The sequence below is a fragment of the Ambystoma mexicanum genome, chromosome 9, assembly GCF_040938575.1.
Source record: "Ambystoma mexicanum isolate Mex_15411 chromosome 9, UKY_AmexF1_1, whole genome shotgun sequence".
Classification (NCBI taxonomy): Eukaryota; Metazoa; Chordata; class Amphibia; order Caudata; family Ambystomatidae; genus Ambystoma; species Ambystoma mexicanum.
The window spans coordinates 129501949-129523074 of record NC_090931.1 but is presented as its reverse complement, the minus strand read 5'-3'; positions in this window follow the sequence as shown (position 1 = coordinate 129523074).

Genomic DNA, 21126 nt, shown 5'->3' with positions numbered 1-21126 from the left:
GGAGGGAGGGAAACAAGGGGAAGACAGACAAACGATCCTACTAGGCCAGGTGTCATTCAGATCGCGCAAGTGCAGAGGTAAGGGGAAAAGGAGAAAGTGCAGGGGGAGGAGGTGGGGGGAAAGTGCAGTACAAGGTAAGTAGCGTAATAAAAAATAAATAATAAATGATAAATAAAAAGGGCCAGCTGGTGGCAAGTGCGAGGTAAGTGCAGAGCAAGTGCTGGGAAGTGCTGGGAAGGGGGCTGTAGGGATACAGTGACAGTCCCACAGTGCAGGGGGAGCCAGGGAGGCAGTGCAAGTGGAGAGTGGCTGGGCCCTGGACCGAGGTCGCTGAGAGTGGCCCAGATGCAGGTTTAGTGCAGAATTCAGTGGGGAGTTAAGAAGGTTTAGCAGGGGAGAGGGAGAGAGAAGGCAGAAGCGAAGAGGAAGGTTTTGAGGTGCTTCCGGAACCGGAGATGGTTCTCCTCAAGTTTCAGGGAGGCAGGAAGGCTGTTCCAGAGGGAGGCCCCTGCTGCGGAGAGAGATCTACCCCCAGCTCGTTGCTTAGAGAAGCGGCTGACCATGAGGGAGTTGGAGACGGATGAGTGAAGGGCTCGTGAAGGAAGATATTTAGGAAGAGAGAGTTGAAGGTATTTAGGCCCCAGGCCCCAGAAGGCCTTGTGGACAATGCAGAGGGTTTTGAACTTAATCCTCGCAGCCACTGGGAGCCAGTGAAGAGATTTCAGTCCTGGAGAGATACGGTCCCTGGGCTTGAGGCCAAGGACAAGTCTCGCAGTTCTGTTCTGGATAAGTTGCAGAGGGCGGAGAGTGGAGGCAGGCAGATTAAGATAGAGGCTGTTGCAGTAGTCCAGCCTTGAGAGAACCAGGGCTCGGGAGACAGTGAGCTTCTGGGGGAAGGAGAGGAAGGGAAGAATACCTCTGAGGAGGTGCAGCTGGTAGTGTGACTTCTTAGAGACGTCAGATATATGAGGAAAGAAGGAGAGTGTGGAGTCGAAGATGACCCTGAGGTTTTTAGCCTTGCAGGTAGGGGCCGGAAGGGGGCCAAGGGAGGCCGGCCAGAGAGCTGCAGGGAAGGAGGGAGTGGGTGCGCCGATGAGTAGAATCTCAGTCTTACTGGCGTTAAGGCAGAGGTCATTGGCGGCACACCATTCCTGGATAGCAGACAGACAGTCAGAGATGAGGGAAGGAGAGGAGGAGGCCGAGGGTAGCCTGAAAATGAGCTGGGTATCGTCCGCATAGCACTGGAAGTGGGGGCAGAGAGCGGCGATGCGGTGGGCAAGGAGTGCCAGATACTGGTTGAAAAGCCAGGGAGAGAGGTTGGATCCCTGGGGGACACCACAGGTGGAGAAAAAGATGTCAGAGAGGAAGGAGCCCATTTGGACCTGGGAGGGTCGACCGGAAAGGAAAGAGGTCAGCCATGCCAGAGCCTGACCAGTGATACCCAGGTTATCACGGAGACGGTTGAGCAGGATGGCATGGTTGACAGTGTCAAAGGCAGAGGAGAGATCGAGCAGAATGAGAACACAGGGAGTGTTGGAATCGAGGTTCAGGAGCAGGTCCTCACGGATGTTCAGGAGAGCAGTTTCCGTGCTTCTGGCCGCTCTGAAGCCGGATTGATGGTCATGAAGATTACCAACAGATTCAGCATGGAGGTTAAGCTGGGAGATGGCCAGTTTCTCCAGGAGCTTGCCCAGGAAGGGAGTAATGGAGATTGGGCGATAGTTGGCCGGGCAGGAGGGGTCGGAAGAGGGTTTCTTGAGGAGGGGGTGCACAAGGGAGTGCTTGAGGGGGGATGGGAAGACTCCAGAGGCGAATGAGTGGTTGCAAAAGTCAGCCAGGGCAGGAGCCAGGGAGTCGATGTGGTCCTTGATGGTTTTGGAGGAACAGGGGTGAACCTGTTTAGACGAGGCTTTCATAGATCGGACTTGTCTGGAAACCTCATCAGCAGAAAAAGGTGGAAAAGCAGAGAAGGAGGGCGGAGGGGCGGCTGCAAGAGAGCAAGAGGAAGAGCCGGGAAGAGAGGGAGGGAGGAGAGAGGAGGAGAGCGAGGACAGGATGTCCTGAGTTTTTGAGATGAAGTGCGAGGCCAGTGCAGTGCAGAGGGCCTGGGAGGGGACAGGAGAGGTAGAGACTGCAGCAGGGTTGGCCAGCTCCTTGCAGATTTTAAAGAGTTCGGCCGAGTTGTTAGATGCCTCAGAGATGCGGGCAGGATGATGGACAATAAACAGTTTTGGAACTAAACATTAAATGATCAAATCTACAGACATCCTCCTAGAATGTACCCATCCAACAAACTACTCCTAGCGAAAGCTAACCCCTACCAAGTCTTTACAGTGGCTACAAATAGCTAACCCACTTCCAAAACAATCACCAGAACCATAACAGGCCTTTTATGGAACTCGCTACAAGGGAACTAGCCCCACAATCTCATGCACAACCATTTCCATTAACATCATAACAATAACCCTGCATCATCATTCACCAACAACAAATTGTGCTAACACAATCTACAGGGTTAAACCCCACTATCTGCCTAAAGCGTACTCATCTCCACTCCACTGTGGGTGTCCTCAAACACCCTCTAAAGAAACCAAATGCTCGCAAATGAGCACAATACCATTTCCTCCACTCCACCACTCCAGGCACCATGCCTGAGCTACTGAATGCTCACCATTGAGCATCCCATGCTCACCATAGAGCAACCAAAACTCACACTGCTCCACCACTCCAGGCGCATGCCTGAGCTAATAAATGCTCATGATTGAGCATCCCATGCTCACCATAGAGCAACCAACAACCTCCACTCCACCACTCCAGGCACCATGCCTGAGCTAATAAATGCTCACCATTGAGCATCCCATGCTCACCATAGAGCAACCAATAACCTCCACTCCACCACTCCAGGCACCATGCCTGAGCTAATAAATGCTCACCATTGAGCATCCCATGCTCACCATTGAGCAACCACAACTCGCACTAGTAACCACCACTCCACCACTCCAGGCACCATGCCTGAGCTAATAAATGCTCACCATTGAGCATCCCATGCTCACCATAGAGCAACCAATAACCTCCACTCCACCACTCCAGGCACCATGCCTGAGCTAATAAATGCTCACATTTGAGCATTCCATACTCACCATTGAGCAACCAATACTCACACTAACAACCGCTCCGGGCACCATGCCTGAGCTACTACATGCTCACCATTGAGCAACATATTCTCACAACTGTCCTTACATCACTGCACAGACACATTCCCTCAAACACACCAGTCAGGAAAATAGAGCATTTAAATATGATAAACAAGGGTTAAGCACCACACTTGAGTCCAATAATAAAGCTTACAAAGTCCTTCATGGTTGTTTTCCTGTGGAAGAATAATTGGTTAATACAGTGCAAAACATAAACACAACTCACATTAGGTTTTGAATTTCAGTACATAGCCAAGACATCAGAAATTCCCATAGACGCACCCATTAGCGCCACACAACGCCAGCAATATTGGCAAAACACACCACCTCTTTAAGTACCTCAACACCAGGAACTGCATCCCCAAACACAATATGCCCTTAGAATGCCAAATAGCACAATAACCAACACCACCAACCGCCACAATATACATTTGAAGTCAACATATCTTCTCACTGCAAGATCTGTAATGTTGAAATCTTTTGTCATTGACCCACCAATATCCAGCATAACAATACAGAAATCATGACACATTTTTTTTTTTATAATGGCCTTTGCATGACTGATATAATTTCCATGAGCTCGAGACATGCTGCTTTCAACCAAAAGAAAATAACAGGCCATGTACAATAGTGATGTCAATGCAACAAGATGAAAAAACAAATCCGCCGTATCCTGCAAAATAAACGTTGGCACAGTACCTCATGTCTCGATGGCTTAATATGCATTAAGTGCAGAAAAAAAAAACTCTTCTGCTTTGGCAGCTAACACAGCTGATCCACTTGTAAACTTGCACAATTTACGTTTTTTCGGATGCCACGAAACGAGCACTTTGATCCAAATGTTATTAACATTCCATAGAAATGCGATACACGCCGTAACACATTTTGCATTTGTTACAATCCATTTCCTTGATGGATCCTTTATGCTACCCAGATGAACAGATGCCGCAGACCCGGAAGTACAGCACGTTGCGGGCACGTTGGAAGGTCCTTTTTTCCAATGCAGCACACTTCGTCATGACACGAAACAGGCTGCTGCTCACTCCAGGAACGTTCGCTCCAACGTTCTAATACAGCGGACCTTCGCCGATACCAATAGTATTCTGATGACATCACCATTAATGTCAGGCACGCCAACCAGTACAGAGCTCCTCGCACCAACAGTCGTCAGTGCAGCCAAAGCAGGCATCCCTCAAAGATGCTGACAAAGTGCGAACCCTCACACGCCACTTTAAAGCTGCTCCAAAGGTAAAGTCATCAGCATCACTACCGCTAGTATATGTTGCAGTCTCTGCTCATTGATGCAATGTTATAATGCTGGCCACATTAATCCTCGATATCTCCCCGGCCCCTTAAGCGCTGTCTAAATCGGCCGCTGCTCACTTCAAAGGCCAATTTTATATACGCTGACAGCCATGCAGCGCTGCCCTGCAAAATCACTGAGTTGAGCCTTTCACTCATCCATGCAGGCGCAGCACGCTTACCTTGGGGGCCGGGGGGGGGCTGGTGGATGCCTCTGCGGTTACTGCTCCTTGCTGGTGGGCAACTTCCTTGCCCCTTTTGTGTCCTGGTAACAGTCGTTGTTTGTACTGCTCCTTTCCTTGTTCCTTTTTTTTTTTTTTTTTTTTTTTTGCTCCCTTCAGTGTCCAAACATCCTCGTCGCCAATGTTAAGTTTTGGGTTGGGGTTATAAATACCCACTCAGGAGCCTTGTTAGGTTTAGGTATCTTTAGTAAGTCCACAGGAACACAGGTAAGTACATTAGGTATAATACAGGACAAGTTCATAGGTTAGAAGCATCCACCGGTCCCCCTACTCTTAGGCTTCAGATCTCAACTGACTCTCTGTGGAATTAGAGCAGCTTCACACCAAAACATTCCACAGCCAACACTCTACATTCCACACTCCAAGCCCACACACACTATCATGGGATGACCAGGATAAGTAAAACCCAACAGTCCCCCTCATGGGACGCCATCATCTCCGTCCTAGGACAGAGATTTCCATGGATGGAAAACACTTTAGGGGGACTGAAACTCATGGTTGGGACAGGGAGACAGAGCTCTGCTGCAGAGGATGGACGGGTCAGCGAGCCATCCATGCCTAGAGCTCTGCCTGGATGCCTTCCTCCGTTGGAGCCTATGATGGCCTGGGCCTCCTGAGACTTTGCAATGCTGCCCCCTCCATCGCATGGATCAAACAAACTGCCTCGGTTGGTAGGTATCGATCATTCCCTGATCCCTTGTCCGGCATCCATGCTGTTCCCCCGTGGCAGCTGTGGCCGACAGCCCCCTTCTATCCTCACTTGGGGTTGTGGGGGAGAACATGTAAGGGGCTCATCCCCATGTACTAAGTCAGTGTTTTGGGCATCCAAGATGAGGGCTTTAGCTGGCGCTCCCTTTTGATCCTGAGAACATAGCCTCTTCACAACCAGTACCTTTCGCTTGGGATTAAACCCACTCTCTTGGCGGGCAGGCTCGGAACAAACCTCGGAGCAAAACGAAGGCAGGGGGAAAGGTGAAAGCGCTGGTGACGGAAGTGGGGGTTTCCTTGGTGGGCCGTAGGCTTTCAGTGTTCTCAAGTTCTTGAGTATTGACATTGCAGGCTCAACAGGACCAAGAGCGGCCGCCCACACTAGCGTTTAGCTTCTCTTATCCATGACAAACAGTCCCTCAAACAGTCCCTCGCATGCACTTCTCCCTCTTCTCTCGGGTGGGTCCAGGGCAAGCCTCCCACTTCAGCGCTGAACACCTGCAGCGCCAAACACTGCGCCCTTGCCCCGCCGTGGGTTTCACCGCTGCGGGGCTCCGGTGCAGCTTATGTGTCCAGGGGGGCGTGGCCAGAAGCAGGAAGCTGCAAAATGGGTCCATGGGGCTGAGAAACACCATAATGCCATGGTTTGTGCAGGGTTGACTCATACAAGTACCACGATGATATGATTTCTACCATCACGTTGTATTGATGCCAGTGCCTGTCATTCAGGTGTTAGCAAGTATGAACTACATATACTCATTCCACCAGGATCAGAGGTTGGGTGTAAGGATGGCATGGTTTTGACATCTGTCACTCAACTGCTGGTTGCCCATCTCCCTCCCCAATTTCAAGTGTGTCTTGCAAAATATAGAAGAGTAGGGTCTGATTCTCAAGGTAAGGGTGTCTGTTTGTATGGGCCTGTGTTCATGTCTATCGCCCAAAACACACACATTCTTAGAGAATTTTAAGGACTTGTTGTCATCAATATATTGGGTATTGCAAATAATTTGTGCTTTAGCATATCAACCTGCTTAGCAGGTTCTAGTTTTTAAAACATCAGACCCTGCAACAAGAAGACTTAAACCAACATGCAGGACTGGAGCTGAGGCACCACCACAAAAGGACAAAGTACCTCGGGTAAGTCAAATCTTCCGATATGGTCCACTTTTTAAAGAAGCCACAAACAGAAAAGAAATGGGGCCGACCGTAAGCTCCTCCAGAAAGATTAAACACCAACGCATCACCAGAACTGAGCAGGTTCTCTTCCTGTTCCACTTCATGCCCGACCCTATCAACAGAGTCCAATGTAGGAGTCCTTAAGTCTTTTCCTCATGAGGCAAATCCACACCCTAGTTTAAGGATAGACACAACACATCTATCAGAATACAGTGGATCTAAATGGGAATTGTTTACATAGTCAGAGGCTCCCCTGAAAACTGCTTTGCTATGGCTCTTGAGCACTGCATTGACAGACTGCTTGTCCAGTGTACCTGGTAACAGTCCCTGTCACACCCTACGGCTTTGGGGCCAGGAGTCAAGGAGTAGTGGTACCTAGCAAACGACATCTTCCAGTGTCTCTCTTTCTTCCACAGATTCCTCATCTTTGATATATGTCTGCCATCACACTCGTTGGGTAAAGCCTTTGTAAGTGCCATTCTCTGCAGAGAAAGTGCCTGCGAGAGTAAGTCTGATCTTCCTTCCCAAGATCATGTCAGCTGTCCATCATTCTCAAAAGATTTATCTTCTAGTTTTCTACCCTCCCTGGCGCACACTGGAGTTGAACGGAGTGGGCACAGGGCTGCATGGCGCCTGCTAGTGTCTGGAAAAGTTTCCAAAGGCAGATTGTACTGGAAGATATAAATTGAAATGATAAATCTGTGGGATGAAGACAACTCCATCAGAAAAAAAAAGATTACAGGGAAGTAAGTTCCTCTTTGGTTGCTCTTCTTGCCTGCAAGCCTGAAACCTGCAGCTCGGCAGATGTTTTGAACTGTAATCCTAAGCATCATTCAACATTGAATATGTTGGCTGGGGCTGATGGGAGTTGTAGTCCAAAACAAATAGTGGGCCAATTGTTGTGGACCCCTGATATATCCTTTCAGTACTTTTAGATACTTTAGTTGCATGCACCAAGAGAACAAATCCAAAAGACCGGTGCATTAAAAATGTTCTCCATATATTCAATAATCCATGAGGGTGCCTTCTTTTTCCTCATAGGATAAAAGTGTTTTCCAAAATCTTTACCAAACTAAGTAGAAAAGCTGTATGGACAATGTAAAGAACTGGCAAATGGATTGACTTTATAAGCTAGTCAGTGTATCTTTGTCAAATGTTTGCAAAGACCAACAAACAACTCTATAGAAGAAAACAATGATTAACATCAAATATCAAATTCCGATGCACATGTTCTTTTTTGCTTGTTCCTGTCACATTTTTTGCCCCAAATTTAATTTTAACATGCCAGAACCATGCAGAATATTTTGTAATAAACTGCCATGTTTTCTAGACAAAACATATTTCATGATGCCTCACCCTGGGCAAAAAGTGGCCACAAAGTGTATACTTCCCGCTAGATATTGGTGAGTTACAATCAAGGCTCCCAGTTTTCTGTTTTTACTGATTTTTTCAGATAAATACTCTTAAATCACTCTTTATCCTTTCAGTATTCATTTGGAAAAAATTGATAAAAACGGAAATGCATGTCTCTTGATTGGGTCTTTAACTTGTCAAACATGCATGGCAGGTGTGAGGTGTCAATAATGCGAGGCGGACAAGTGCCTGTAGTTTTCTCAAGATTAAACCTGTTATTAAAGAAAAGATTTGCAAATAAAGCCTTGCTTGCCCCACTCTATCAGGGAATTCCCTACCTACTCTAAAGGCTAAGGGAACGACTCCTAACATACGTGCTCTGGCCCTCACTTTAACAACAATACATTTAAAGAATAATAATGAAGCAACATAAAATATTAAACAAGAATTGAACAATGTCTGGATGATCTTCAGCTGTCCTGGAATAATCCATTCCACAGGGTTTTAAAGTCAACTTCAAAATGTTCAAAAGAAAAGGAAAAGTTTTGAACTAGTTCTTGTCAGTTCTAAATCAAAACAAAAGTTCATCAAACAAATCTCCACTGGTAACAATTCTCTGGTTTTGGTTGAAAAGATGCCCGTCCAATTCACGCCAAGAATATAGCACCAATGACATTGCTGGATATCTTCTCTTCAATGTTGGTTCATCTACAACTTTATAGTTAGTTAATACCTCTGCAGTACATTTGGTATAGTTGTCAGGTTGCTTCTCTCTTAACAACCAATCTTCTACTATTGTTACCATGGGAACAATCCATTTTGTCTCACAGCCTGCTACTACTCCATGCCACTACACTGTAACATCCACTGACAGTTTATTACACCACCACAGTTCAGGTACTTATATTTCAGAATTATTAGGCATTGAATGACGAGACACTTCGACCTCTACAGGTAGGCAAGGCACTCTTCCTTCCAGATTTCTGAAAGGAGCAACCTCTTTGCCTCTTCCGCCTGATTGACTGCCACCAAATATAATTACCACTATTCAGTACTTTCATAATTGTTGGGTATGCAATGACAGGACACTTTGACCTTTGAGGCCAGGCACTCCTCGTTTCTGTACTCTAAGAAAAGGGCAGCTTCGTTGCCTCCTCTTGTTGTCTGACTTCCACCACAGATAACCTGCCTCTGCCCAGAAGACTGACATTCTCTCAACTTCAAGAGTCTTCAACATTACAGGTTATTTCCCCAAAGGTCTTTCCAAGCACCCAGTTCCTCTTCCCCAGACTTTTTCACACCCCTTCTTGTCCAAGTAATCACCCAGAAGCCTTAATGACACTCTTCAGACGGCAGGTGACAATGCCACACGTCGACGTAAGGTTATTGGACTGTTGACAACTTCACCTTTCAAGTGGAGGGGTTTAAACAGTACTTGCTTCACAGGAAACAGGGTTACCCTCTTGGCTTGGCTCATGCTTGTTATGTGCTTCCATCTAGCCACGTTATGAAATAAAGAATGTCAATACAGGCATCTAGAAGGTTTGATCGTCTAAGTGAAACCATATTTAGGCACACGCAACCACTCTTTAAGTATAGATTTTTAACTTAATGACTTAAATGGAATTGTATTCCTGTCCAAAGTTAAAGAGGTAAATTCTCACACGTGACCTTCCTTGGTGCTTGTTTCACTAATAACTTTTGTAAAACAGTATCTCTGTTTTTTTCAGAATGGAAAGCAATGTTCCTTTTCCACAATTGAAGGCATGCGACCACTCCAGTCAAAAGAGCAAGTGTTTAACAATGAATGAAAAGGTCTTTTCTTTGAACGCGGCGGCTCCGACTGTCAAAATAGACGCGCATGTTACATTTTCATTGTTAACACAGTACTTGAAGTAACAAACACCTTCTGCTTGCTTTTAACTCGATGCAGGTTGTATTGGAACTGGTTACAGTTACCGGCAAGGCTTGTTAAGTGTTTCTGCACGCCGAGCTTCACTAACCGGCCACAGGGACACTGCGGTTGCGGGTTGCTTTGCACTCCTGACTTCCTCAACCTCTTCTCCTTCTTTGGGCTCACTTGGGACCCACACCCTTCTGCAGCATGGCTGTCTCTGGTCTGGCCTTCTTAATTGGGGGTGTCGCTCGCTCTCAAAACCCTCGGCTTGCCTTCTGCCTCTGGCCTTGGGTTGCTGCACGCTCACGGCTCTGCAATCACAGCAGATCAGCTCACATGAGGAAAACTTCCCTTTGAGCATGTCTTTCTCTGCGTAGCCTCTGAAATACAGGTTTTGAGAACGCAGGACCCTCTCAGAACTTGCAGGTGAAATCGGCTGTCTCCACGTTCTGGCGTCCCTTCTGTGTTCACACTTTCTCGTGAATTGCCAGCCTTGTGCTCCTCTATATTACTACTACTGCCAGCCTTCCAACTCCTGCTCCAGGTCCTTCCTCCTCTCCTCTGCTGCTGCAGCCTTTTATGCCCCACAGGTTTGACAATTGGCTTCTGATGTGAGCCATTGTTTTCAATTGCCTGACTCTTGAAGTGGCCATTAGGCTTAATTGCCTGCCATCTACATCTACATGCCTCTTCAATCCTCTTCTTCACATCACTTCCTCTAGCATTCTGGGACATGTAGTTTGTTTCCCCAAAATTAGGGTTTTCTACTTCTTGATTACTTTTAAGGGTAGATTTAATTCCCTTAGTAATTTTAGCAGAGGGGCTGGGGTTTTTAACTTGCCTAGAGGAAGATGGTTTAGAGAAGACAGCATTTCCGCAATCCTCTGTAGTGTATCCTTGGAAGTGAGGAGGGCATTTAACATTAAATACCAAAATGAGTCTTTCTTTTGGTATAGTACACTTTGTTGTTACAACTTTAGGGTTCACCACCTTAGGTGTAATAGGAGGTCATTGAAATGGCAATAAGCCATGACCTCTTTTGGCACAGTGTTAAGAGTCTCCTTATCAGAGGATAAATACTGTGTATCACCCCATGGAATCTCCTCACTACCCTGGGCCCAGCCACCACCCAGGTGATCCTCCCGCAGTACACCACCCCCAGGGTTGGGATCAGTAAGCGTCTGCCTGCCACTGGCCACCTGGAAGGGGACTTTAGGCAGGGTTTCAGTGAGGGATCCACAGGATTCTTCACGCTGGTCAGTGGCTGTGCAACGTAACACAACAAAAGGGTAGGAAAGGGAATGTATTTGTTTTTTTATTTTTTTAAATGGCTGCACATATGCAGCGCTTGACTTGTTGTGCAAGAACAGAGCTCGTGGGGTTTCCCCATTAGAGGAATCCAAGTGCTAATGAGATTTCGTCATGTAAATAAATGTGGAAAAATACTAATTACAATTTGTTTATTTACATAACAAAAAATAAATATGGATTAATACTGAATAAATATCTGGCCGATAAATATGGATAAATACAGACAGAAATGGTGCAAAAATAAATACCATAAAACTGGGAGCCTTAGTTATAATTCACTCTTGATATGTATAGAATGTTGTGGAGGCAAGGAGGTGCTATCAAGCATGACATCTAGCACAACCGTATCTTTGTCTTAGTGGACGATGTGATTGGCTCCCACTCCAGCAGTCCTCTGACTGGCATTTCTGTATTTACCTTTGTGACATTATACAACACTTGGTCTTTGGGCACCTTCTTGATGAAAGGGATAATCTCTAGTGACAATAACCCCACCCCTCTTTTAGTAAACCATGGATGGATGGAACAATAGCTAGTATCCCAGTGACATCATTTGGGAGGTGCTAGGTGTCGCAGCCGTGACCCCTGTGGTCTTTTTTGCTACCCCTGCAGTCTCCCTTGCTACCTCTAAAACAAACAGAGGCTCCTGGGGTGAATATTGATCGTTCTATTTCACAGTATCGCCAAGCTTTGCCCTTCATTACCAGTCACTTCCTTTATGACAGTGCATGCGGGTTAGAAGCATACATGCTAAATAGCCGTGCATTTCAAGGGTACCACCAAACAGGAGAAGCTCAAGGCCTGTACACAACTCTTCTACTTCTTTAACTGCAATATTGGAATGGACACAGAGGAAGCAGTTTAACTTGGTTTGCAACTCTTTCTTCAGAGCTGTAAAGCAATTTGAAGTGAAGTCTTAGCATGTTTTCTTCTGACGCTGTTTCTGTTACGATCATCACATGACATTCCATCTCAGCGTCCTCGGTCACTTGACAAAACCCTTGTGCCTAAAAGCTTGTGCACAGTGTAGAAATGTTTGACCATAGCACATAAAGTGGCCCTTCAATCAATGTGTTGTTTTAATGTCTCTATCTTTCCTATCTCCCTGACATGCTGTTCAGGATGTTTCTTTGCATGTATGAGTCAACAAGTGCCCAGAGTATGGGATTCTGTGTGAGCGCACTGCTTTCCCTGCGTGTCTCTGAATTCTTGAATGCACTGTTATGAACCCTCCCAATGGTATGCATTTTGCCAGCCTCTGAAGACTGAAACATAGATCCATGCAGGCTTGACATGTGGCCAACTTTGAACCAGACCGGCAGATGAACAGGCCTGCTGTTAAATCTCAGTTACCAGTTTATTGGCATCCAATATAGAGTGTAATTTGCTTTCTGACTTTGAGAACATTCGGACATGCAATTGCTCATTTTACTATAGCCGATAAAATAGCTCTAGCTGGTTAGATAGCTCAGTGGGTTGAGCGCTCGCTGCTGCAATGTGTGTGTGATCCGCAGGTTGAAGTTTCGAATTCCATGAAGGCTAACTCAGCCTTTCATCCTTCTAAGGTCGATAAATGAGTACAAAGTCAGGTTGGTTGCTATTTTATGTATTTTTGTTCTATATAAAGCGCTTACACGCAAGTGCTATATAATAACACATCAGTATCGTTTGGCCTTGGACGTCTGATTGCATTCATAGTAATTTGGTAATATGGGCTTATACACACTGATATTAATGATACACATGGTGATCCATTCTTGTATGAAATGAATATCACATTACAGTGATATCGTAACCATATTTTTCATAGCGTACTTAGGAACAAAGTTATGTGATGCCACTTCCTGTTTTCTCGAGGGCTGAAAGGTTGTTTGCTATCGCTTCCCGCCATGTCATTCTGGGGGCAGGGTGAATTGACATCACTTCTTGTGATGTCATCAGAGGTCAAGGGTAGTGTGATGTCACTTCCCTTGCCCCTGGCCATTTGGTGAAATGACGTCCCTGAAGTATACTGCCTTGGTGAAACCGGGTGACTTTCTTCAAATTGGTAGATATGCGTCTGCTGTAGTGATGTAAGAATGAACCGCACAAAACATAACAAAAATGTATGAGCTCTTCTTTTGGTTACCAAGACCATTTACTTTCCAGGAAGTAGATTTTTTTAATCTGAAGTCCTCTTGTGAATGCTCCCTTCTTTTTATTTTGACTTGATCTTTTTTGTTATGAATATTTTCCATCAATTCATGTGTATTATTAGTATGTTATGTTATGTGACATGTATATAGCGTCTAGCTTCCACTATGGCCACAAAGGGCTGTAGGGGTGTCTAGGAATTCAGCATAACATACTGTGAACTTTACATGAAAATACTCTACATTGCCAGAGAATAACAACTGATGGAGATGACTAGTACTGCAACATTCTCTTTAACAGGTGTTATTGTTGAGTGTGGAGTACTGTATGTTTGACTGTCAGTGAATTAGTGATTGCTGGCATAAGAATAGCATTTGGGTCAGGGGACTGTTCCAGACATCACGGGAGCACGGCGCTAGATAGGTTTAGTGATCAGAGTAAGCTGGGAAGTGATTATCTGTGCACCAGCAGCTGATGACAACTGTGAGCTCTCAAATCACAGGACAAAAAAAGGTTTGGGTCTATTTGACCTAAAACAATTGACCTATTCCCATTTGATCAAATTCATTTGACCTTTTCTTTCGATCAAATGTTTTAGGTGAAATGTGTTTAGGTCAATTATGCTAATACCAAAAAAAGAATACGATAAAGTACATTGCATTGCAGGAAAATAATGTCTTTAGCAGAGAGAGCACTAATACTGAAACATTACCTTCAGCACTTGGTTTGTGTTAGGTTTATTGTGTGTTTGACTGTGTCTGAGACACAACCATCTATCCCAGAGTAGGTGAGTGGAGTACAGCACACAGCTCTCATGGGTATAGCTTCGCAGCGCTGCACCCTTATCTGAGATTGCAGCCGCTGCACCTCTCCTGCTTCCTGTGCATGAGGCTGGGTTTGGTACATGGCGGGTGCCACATATGGTCACAGCATGCTAGGCGCTTGTGCAGGGCATTATGTCACAGTAAGGCCATCTCGGAGCACTGAGTGAGGAGTGGGAATTAGGTTGTGTGGCTGCAGGCCAACAGTGTAAACAGTAGTGCAGTGAAAGGTCTGCTATGGGGGGGCCCTCAGCACCGAAGGGCCACAAATGGCCGAGTTTATAGTCGGGATAAATGAGCAAAGGAAGACACTTCTGAGGGGCCTTTAATGTGGGAGGTCACTTCTGAAAACACCGCCTTTGGGCTGCCACCCAACAGTCATTGGACCCTGCTGCCATCGGTTCTGCGTTAAAATAACCAATATAAAACAGAGGCTGAAAACAACGAATTTTTTGTGGGAAATTTTCGAAAGAATCTTTTTGATTGCTTTCATTTTTTTTCCTTTTATAAAGGCGGGGGAGAGCCCTGCCCCCCGCCCCTCCACCTTTTTTATGGCCTTGCCCAATCCCCATCTATTTTTTTTAAAGCTACAAATATCTCGCGCAAGTTCGACCTTAAAACGTTGTTATTTTCATCTCTCTGTTTCTGTGTTTGTTTTTTTGTGGGAATACCCTGCCATCAAACCCCCAGGTATTCCTGGAGCGCCGTGAAGGCTGGGCCCCACTTAGGTGGTTCTGGGCTCCCCTGGGAAGTATCTCCATGCATACCACCCGTTTCTAACCACTTCCCTGGGCTAACCTTGCCTAAGAAAGTTAACAGGAGGTGGGCGATAGGGTGGATCCAGATAACTTGTGGGAAACAGCAAATTTACAGACAACTGCCCTGAACTGGACCTCTGCGTGTGGCAGGATTTACAGGTATGTTCCAAGTGGATGAGAGCAGGGCAGCCTTCAGGCGCAAAGTCGAGAAAATGAGGATGGCTCACAATGATTCTGTTTAAAAATGGACTCAGAGACGAGCACCTTTTAGGCGGGAAACGGAAATGATGACATGGGCAGCTGATGCAATTTGAAACCCTTCGCATACCCAGGTAGGATTGCATTGGAACCTGACAAAACGCAAATGAATTTGCTGGCTAACAGGCCCCCAGACTGGGACCTTTTTCAGCGACAAGATTAACAGGCCAATTCATGGAATAATTAGCGCGGCGCAAGTGGGCAAAAACGTGCGAATCGCAGTGGAATAGCGAAAATCGCAGTGCAAGTGCGAAAATCGCACGAAAAGCAGCGCACATCGATTCATGGAAGGCCGTGCGCGAGAAAACCATCGGATGTGCGATAAAAAAGTGCGCGGCGCACGTTGGCGCACAGGCCATCTAACTGCATGCGCCAGGTCACAGCGAAAATCGCACAGGCCACAGCGAAAATCGCACATAGCGCGGCGCACGCAACAAAAGTAGGCGGAACACGGGGCGTAACACTCGGAATGGGGAACAACTTGCCAAAATGTGGGCGTCACGGGGGAAGTACAGGGTACAAGTGCGCGGAACGCCCACACGCTCGCCTACAACACGTATTCATGGAATAGAATAGGGCAAAAAAGCACACGCTCAAACCAGCGCACAGGCACAAACACGACCGCCACAAGAAAGCAGGCGGTAGCGTCTCTGCGCCTGGAAGAAATGTGCGCCAAAAGGTGCGCCAACAAATAGCACCTATATACAGCCATGATGAATGTCCTATACTGTGGCCCTCCAGGACAAATGACGTGCAAAGGGGTACCCACAAAAACGGACACCCACTGACAAAAAATACGTGTGCGTGTATGCCGGGGTGCGCGGGAAGTCTCACACGCGATTTGGCAGGGTACGTGGATTTCAGGGGTGCGCGGGAAGTTCCACACGCGATTTGGCCGGGTACGTGAGCGGGAATTTCCACACGCGATTTGGCTGGGTACGTGGATCTCAGGGGTGTGCGGGAAGTCCCACACGCGATTTGGAAGGGTACGTGGATTTCAGGGGTTCGCGGGAAGTTGCACACGCGATTTGGCAGGGTACGTGCGCGGGAATTTCCACACGCGATTTGGCTGGGTACGTGGATCTCAGGGGTGCGCGGGAAGTCCCACATGCGATTTGGCAGGGTACGTGGATTTCAGGGGTGCGCAGGAAGTTGCCCACGCGATTTGGCCGGGTACGTGCGCGGGAATTTCCACACGCGATTTGGCTGGGTACGTGGATCTCAGGGGTGCGCGGGAAGTCTAACACGCGATTTGGCCGGGTACGTGCGCGGGAATTTCCACACGCGATTTGGCTGGGTACGTGTATTTCAGGGGTACGCGAGAAATTCTACACGCGATTTGGCTGTGTGCTCCCAGGTATTCCCTGTACACCCTCCACAGCCCCTGCAGGCAGCCGACACCACAGGGGACTACCCTGCACACCTGCTCATGTCACCCAGCACCCCCACCCCCCAGCAGTGTGGGGCACCCTCCACCAGGCCCCCACCCATGTCTCCCACCACCCCCACCCCCCAGCCACCATGGGCAGCCCCCACCAGGCCCCCACTCATGTCTCCCACCCACCCCCACCCCCCAGCCACCATGGGCACCCTCCACCAGGCCCCCACTCATGTCTCCCACCACCCCCACCCCCCAGCAGTGCAGAGGCACCCTCCACCAGGCCCCCACCCATGTCTCCCACCACCCCCACCCCCCAGCCACCATGGGCAGCCTCCACCAGGCCCCCACTCATGTCTCCCACCCACCCCCACCCCCCAGCATCCAGGGGCAGCCTCCACCAGGCCCCCACTCATGTCTCCCACCACCCCCACCCCCCAGCATCCAGGGGCAGCCTCCACCAGGCCCCCACTCATGTCTCCCACCACCCCCACCCCCCAGCAGTGTGGGGCACCCTCCACCAGGCCCCCACTCATGTCCCCCTGCACCCCCACCCCCCAGCATCCAGGGGCAGCCTCCACCAGGCCCCCACTCATGTCTCCCACCACCCCCACCCCCCCAGCAGTGCAGAGGCACCCTCCACCAGGCCCCCACCCATGTCTCCCACCACCCCACTCCCCAGCCACCATGGGCAGCCTCCACCAGGCCCCCACTCATGTCTCCCACCCACCCCCACCCCCCAGCCACCATGGGCAGCCCCCACCAGGCCCCCACTCATGTCTCCCACCCACCCTCACCCCCCAGCCACCATGGGCAGCCCCCACCAGGCCCCCACTCATGTCTCCCACCACCCCCACCCCCCAGCAGTGTGGGGCACCCTCCACCAGGCCCCCACTCATGTCCCCCTGCACCCCCACCCCCCAGCATCCAGGGGCAGCCTCCACCAGGCCCCCACTCATGTCTCCCACCACCCCCACCCCCCCAGCAGTGCAGAGGCACCCTCCACCAGGCCCCACCCATGTCTCCCACCACCCCCACCCCCCAGCCACCATGGGCAGCCTCCACCAGGCCCCCACTCATGTCTCCCACCCACCCCCACCCCCCAGCATCCAGGGGCAGCCTCCACCAGGCCCCCACTCATGTCCCCCTGCACCCCCACCCCCCAGCATCCAGGGGCAGCCTCCACCAGGCCCCCACTCATGTCTCCCACCACCCCACCCCCCAGCAGTGTGGGGCACCCTCCACCAGGCCCCCACTCATGTCCCCCTGCACCCCCACCCCCCAGCATCCAGGGGCAGCCTCCACCAGGCCCCCACTCATGTCTCCCACCACCCCCACACCCCCAGCAGTGCAGAGGCACCCTCGACCAGGCCCCCACCCATGTCTCCCACCACCCCACCCCCCAGCCACCATGGGCAGCCTCCACCAGGCCCCCACTCATGTCTCCCACCCACCCCCACCCCCCAGCCACCATGGGCAGCCCCCACCAGGCCCCCACTCATGTCTCCCACCCACCCTCACCCCCCAGCCACCATGGGCAGCCCCCACCCGGCCCCCAATCATGTCTCCCACCACCCCCACCCCCCAGCAGTGTGGGGCACCCTCCACCAGGCCCCCACTCATGTCCTCCTGCACCCCCACCCCCCAGCATCCAGGGGCAGCCTCCACCAGGCCCCCACTCATGTCTCCCACCACCCCCACCCCCCCAGCAGTGCAGGGGCACCCTCCACCAGGCCCCCACCCATGTCTCCCACCACCCCCACCCCCCAGCCACCATGGGCAGCCTCCACCAGGTCCTCACAATCCCCAATTATGTGCGTTATGGTCAGCCTCCACAGCCAAAAAGCCCTACCAAATAACCCATTCACCCACATGGAAAATGGAAATTGCATGTTACACCCCCAATGTTCATAAAGCTAATGAACCCATGTCCGTCACACACAATGGTTGCAATTGAATGGGAAAACACCCAACATGACATGCATGAAACCAATGAGATGATACCACACAGTGAAGTATGAAAACAAAATTGTATTAAAAAAAAGAAGAATGCAAAAGAAATGAAACAAACTACAATGGGAATGAAAAAAAGATAAGCTGCATGTCCGTTTAAAAAAATAAAAACACCAAATCCTAATCCAAAAAAATGTTGTCCAAAGTCAAATGAAAAATAAAATCAATCCAATGAAGAACTATGTACAAAACATCCAAGGGTCCATGAGCCCAACTGAACAAAGGAAACCTACAAAAAACCCTAACTAAAATGCAACTATATACAAAAAGTGGAGCAGTGTCCGTCGACTCCAAATCATAAGAACAAACAAAGGAAACCTAAAACTAAAGAACTATATACAAAGGCGGCGGGCAAGTCCAGCGGCTCACTCCGTGGTGTTCCGGGCCAGGGCATCATCGAACTCCTGTTCGATGTCCCGGAGGCGGTCCTGTTCCATGGCCCCGAGGGTCCGCAGGGACGACGCCGTGTCCTCCTCCAACCCCCTGCGGATTGCCTCGAGGCACTCGGCCCGCCTCAGGGCCCTCCGCATGGAGTTCTCCGCCCTGACCATTGTGAGCCGCGCCTCTTCCGCCCGCCGCCGCTCCGCACCTATGGTGTGGCCCAACCGCTGCCACACGGAACACACTCTCTGTCCTGGGTCCTCCTGCCCTCCGGCCGATGCCTGCCCCTCCGATGTCGAAGGCCCCGAGCCTTCATGGCTCCCACCATGTTGCTGCTGCTCCTCTGCCTTTGCCCGTGCACTGCCTCCTGCTGCCTGCACATCCTCCGCCGGCTGGGGTGCAGTCGTAGATGTGGCCACCCCTGCTGGACGTCCGACTCCTGACTGTGGCAGGGATGCCTCCTCCACCAGCCTGGCCGCACCGTCAGAGGCAGCACCACAGGGCACCCAGGTGACTGATGGGTGGGAAGATGGCACAGAGGACGACTGGCGCGTAGTGGGTCCAGTTGAGGAGGGGGTCGGAGCAAGCCCCATCAGACGGAGGAATCCGGCCTGGGTGACCTGTCCCAGCAGGCTGACGTGGTCAACGAGCCATTCGAGATGACGTGCAGTCTCTCCATGAAAAGACTGCAGGTCACCTCGCATGGCCCGTTGACGCAACGCCACACCAGCCAGGACAGGCTCAACCCGGACCTGGATGGCCACGTCCGCAGGCATAGGAAGGCCAGTTGACGTCAGCTCATCCCCTGCCTGAAACGGGTCTGGACGTAGGCATCTCTGCTGGTGCAAGATGATGCAGGGACAGGATCGGGGACAGGATTGCACACAGGCACCTCCGCGGCGGCCTGTGCTGCCTCCTGTCCCTGGTCCTGCACTGCACCACTAGCACCAGTGGGATCCCCACCTCCAGACCCCGTCTCTGGTGCTTGCACGGCCTCCTCCTCCACCAAACCCCCCACCAACCTGGATGACTCCGTGCCATCTTCCCCTGTTGGGCCCTGTGGGGTCCCAGCTGCCCCTTCTGCTGCCGAGGAGTCCAACTCCAACCTCCGCCTCTTGGACCTCCCCCCGGCAGCTGCGGCCTGGGACGCGGCACCGGACTCCTCACTCCCCGACGAGATGACAACAAGGGAGGGGAGCCGGGCCTTGCGTCTCCGGCTGGTGGTGGGATCCCCGCCGCTGTGCTCCACAGCACCTTCTCCGCCCTCTTCATCAGTTGACGCTGCAGACAGGGAGAAACAAAACACAGGCATCAGGGCACTGTACAATGGACACATACACACATGACAGTTGCACATGAGTGGCATTGGCAAACCTCAGACATGTCATCACAATCCCCAACACACATGTCATTACAACTCGCACACATGAGCCATACAACAGCCATATCGCAACTGCCACCACCATCCCTACACATACAACAGCATGAGCAGCCAAAGGTGAGCCAGACATCACGTGCAACACAGGAAGTGCACCACACATGTACACACACCACCACACTTGCATGCATGTGTACACCTCTGCCAAGTGTCGCACTGTTCAGATGGGCATCCATGTCACATCTGCCAATCAGGCCTCCACATACCGCTGTCACATGCATCCATGTTGCATCACTGTTGCACCCTTGTCAAATACACACACATGCACATGTACACAGTGCTGATACATGCAGCCGAAAACAACATACATGCGTGACATCACGGACATGTCTACTTACATACACATTCATCCAAACATGTGTGCCCACACAACTGCATTTGGCATGCAAGCCTACACACACAAGCACCATCCATGTCTCACACATTACAGCCCTCGCATGTGTCAGCCCCACGGCCCTGTACACCCCCACCCATACTCGACCCCATACAAACAGATGTGCAACCTGCACACTACCAAATAATCACCACACGCACTGCTCACAATCAGGATGCATGTACACTCACCGCTCGACACCAGACGGGTCTGCTTCTCTAGGACCTGGACGTGGAGCGCTGGGGATATGCGTTCCAGGACCCTCATCTGTTCTTCCGACAAGTGGCCCCGGCGCCCCTTGGCATCCGCTGCCTTCAAGAGGCGCCGGGCCTTGTTCAGGGTCCTGGACCTGAAGTCCTCCCAGCGCTTCCTGACATGTTGTAAGTCGCG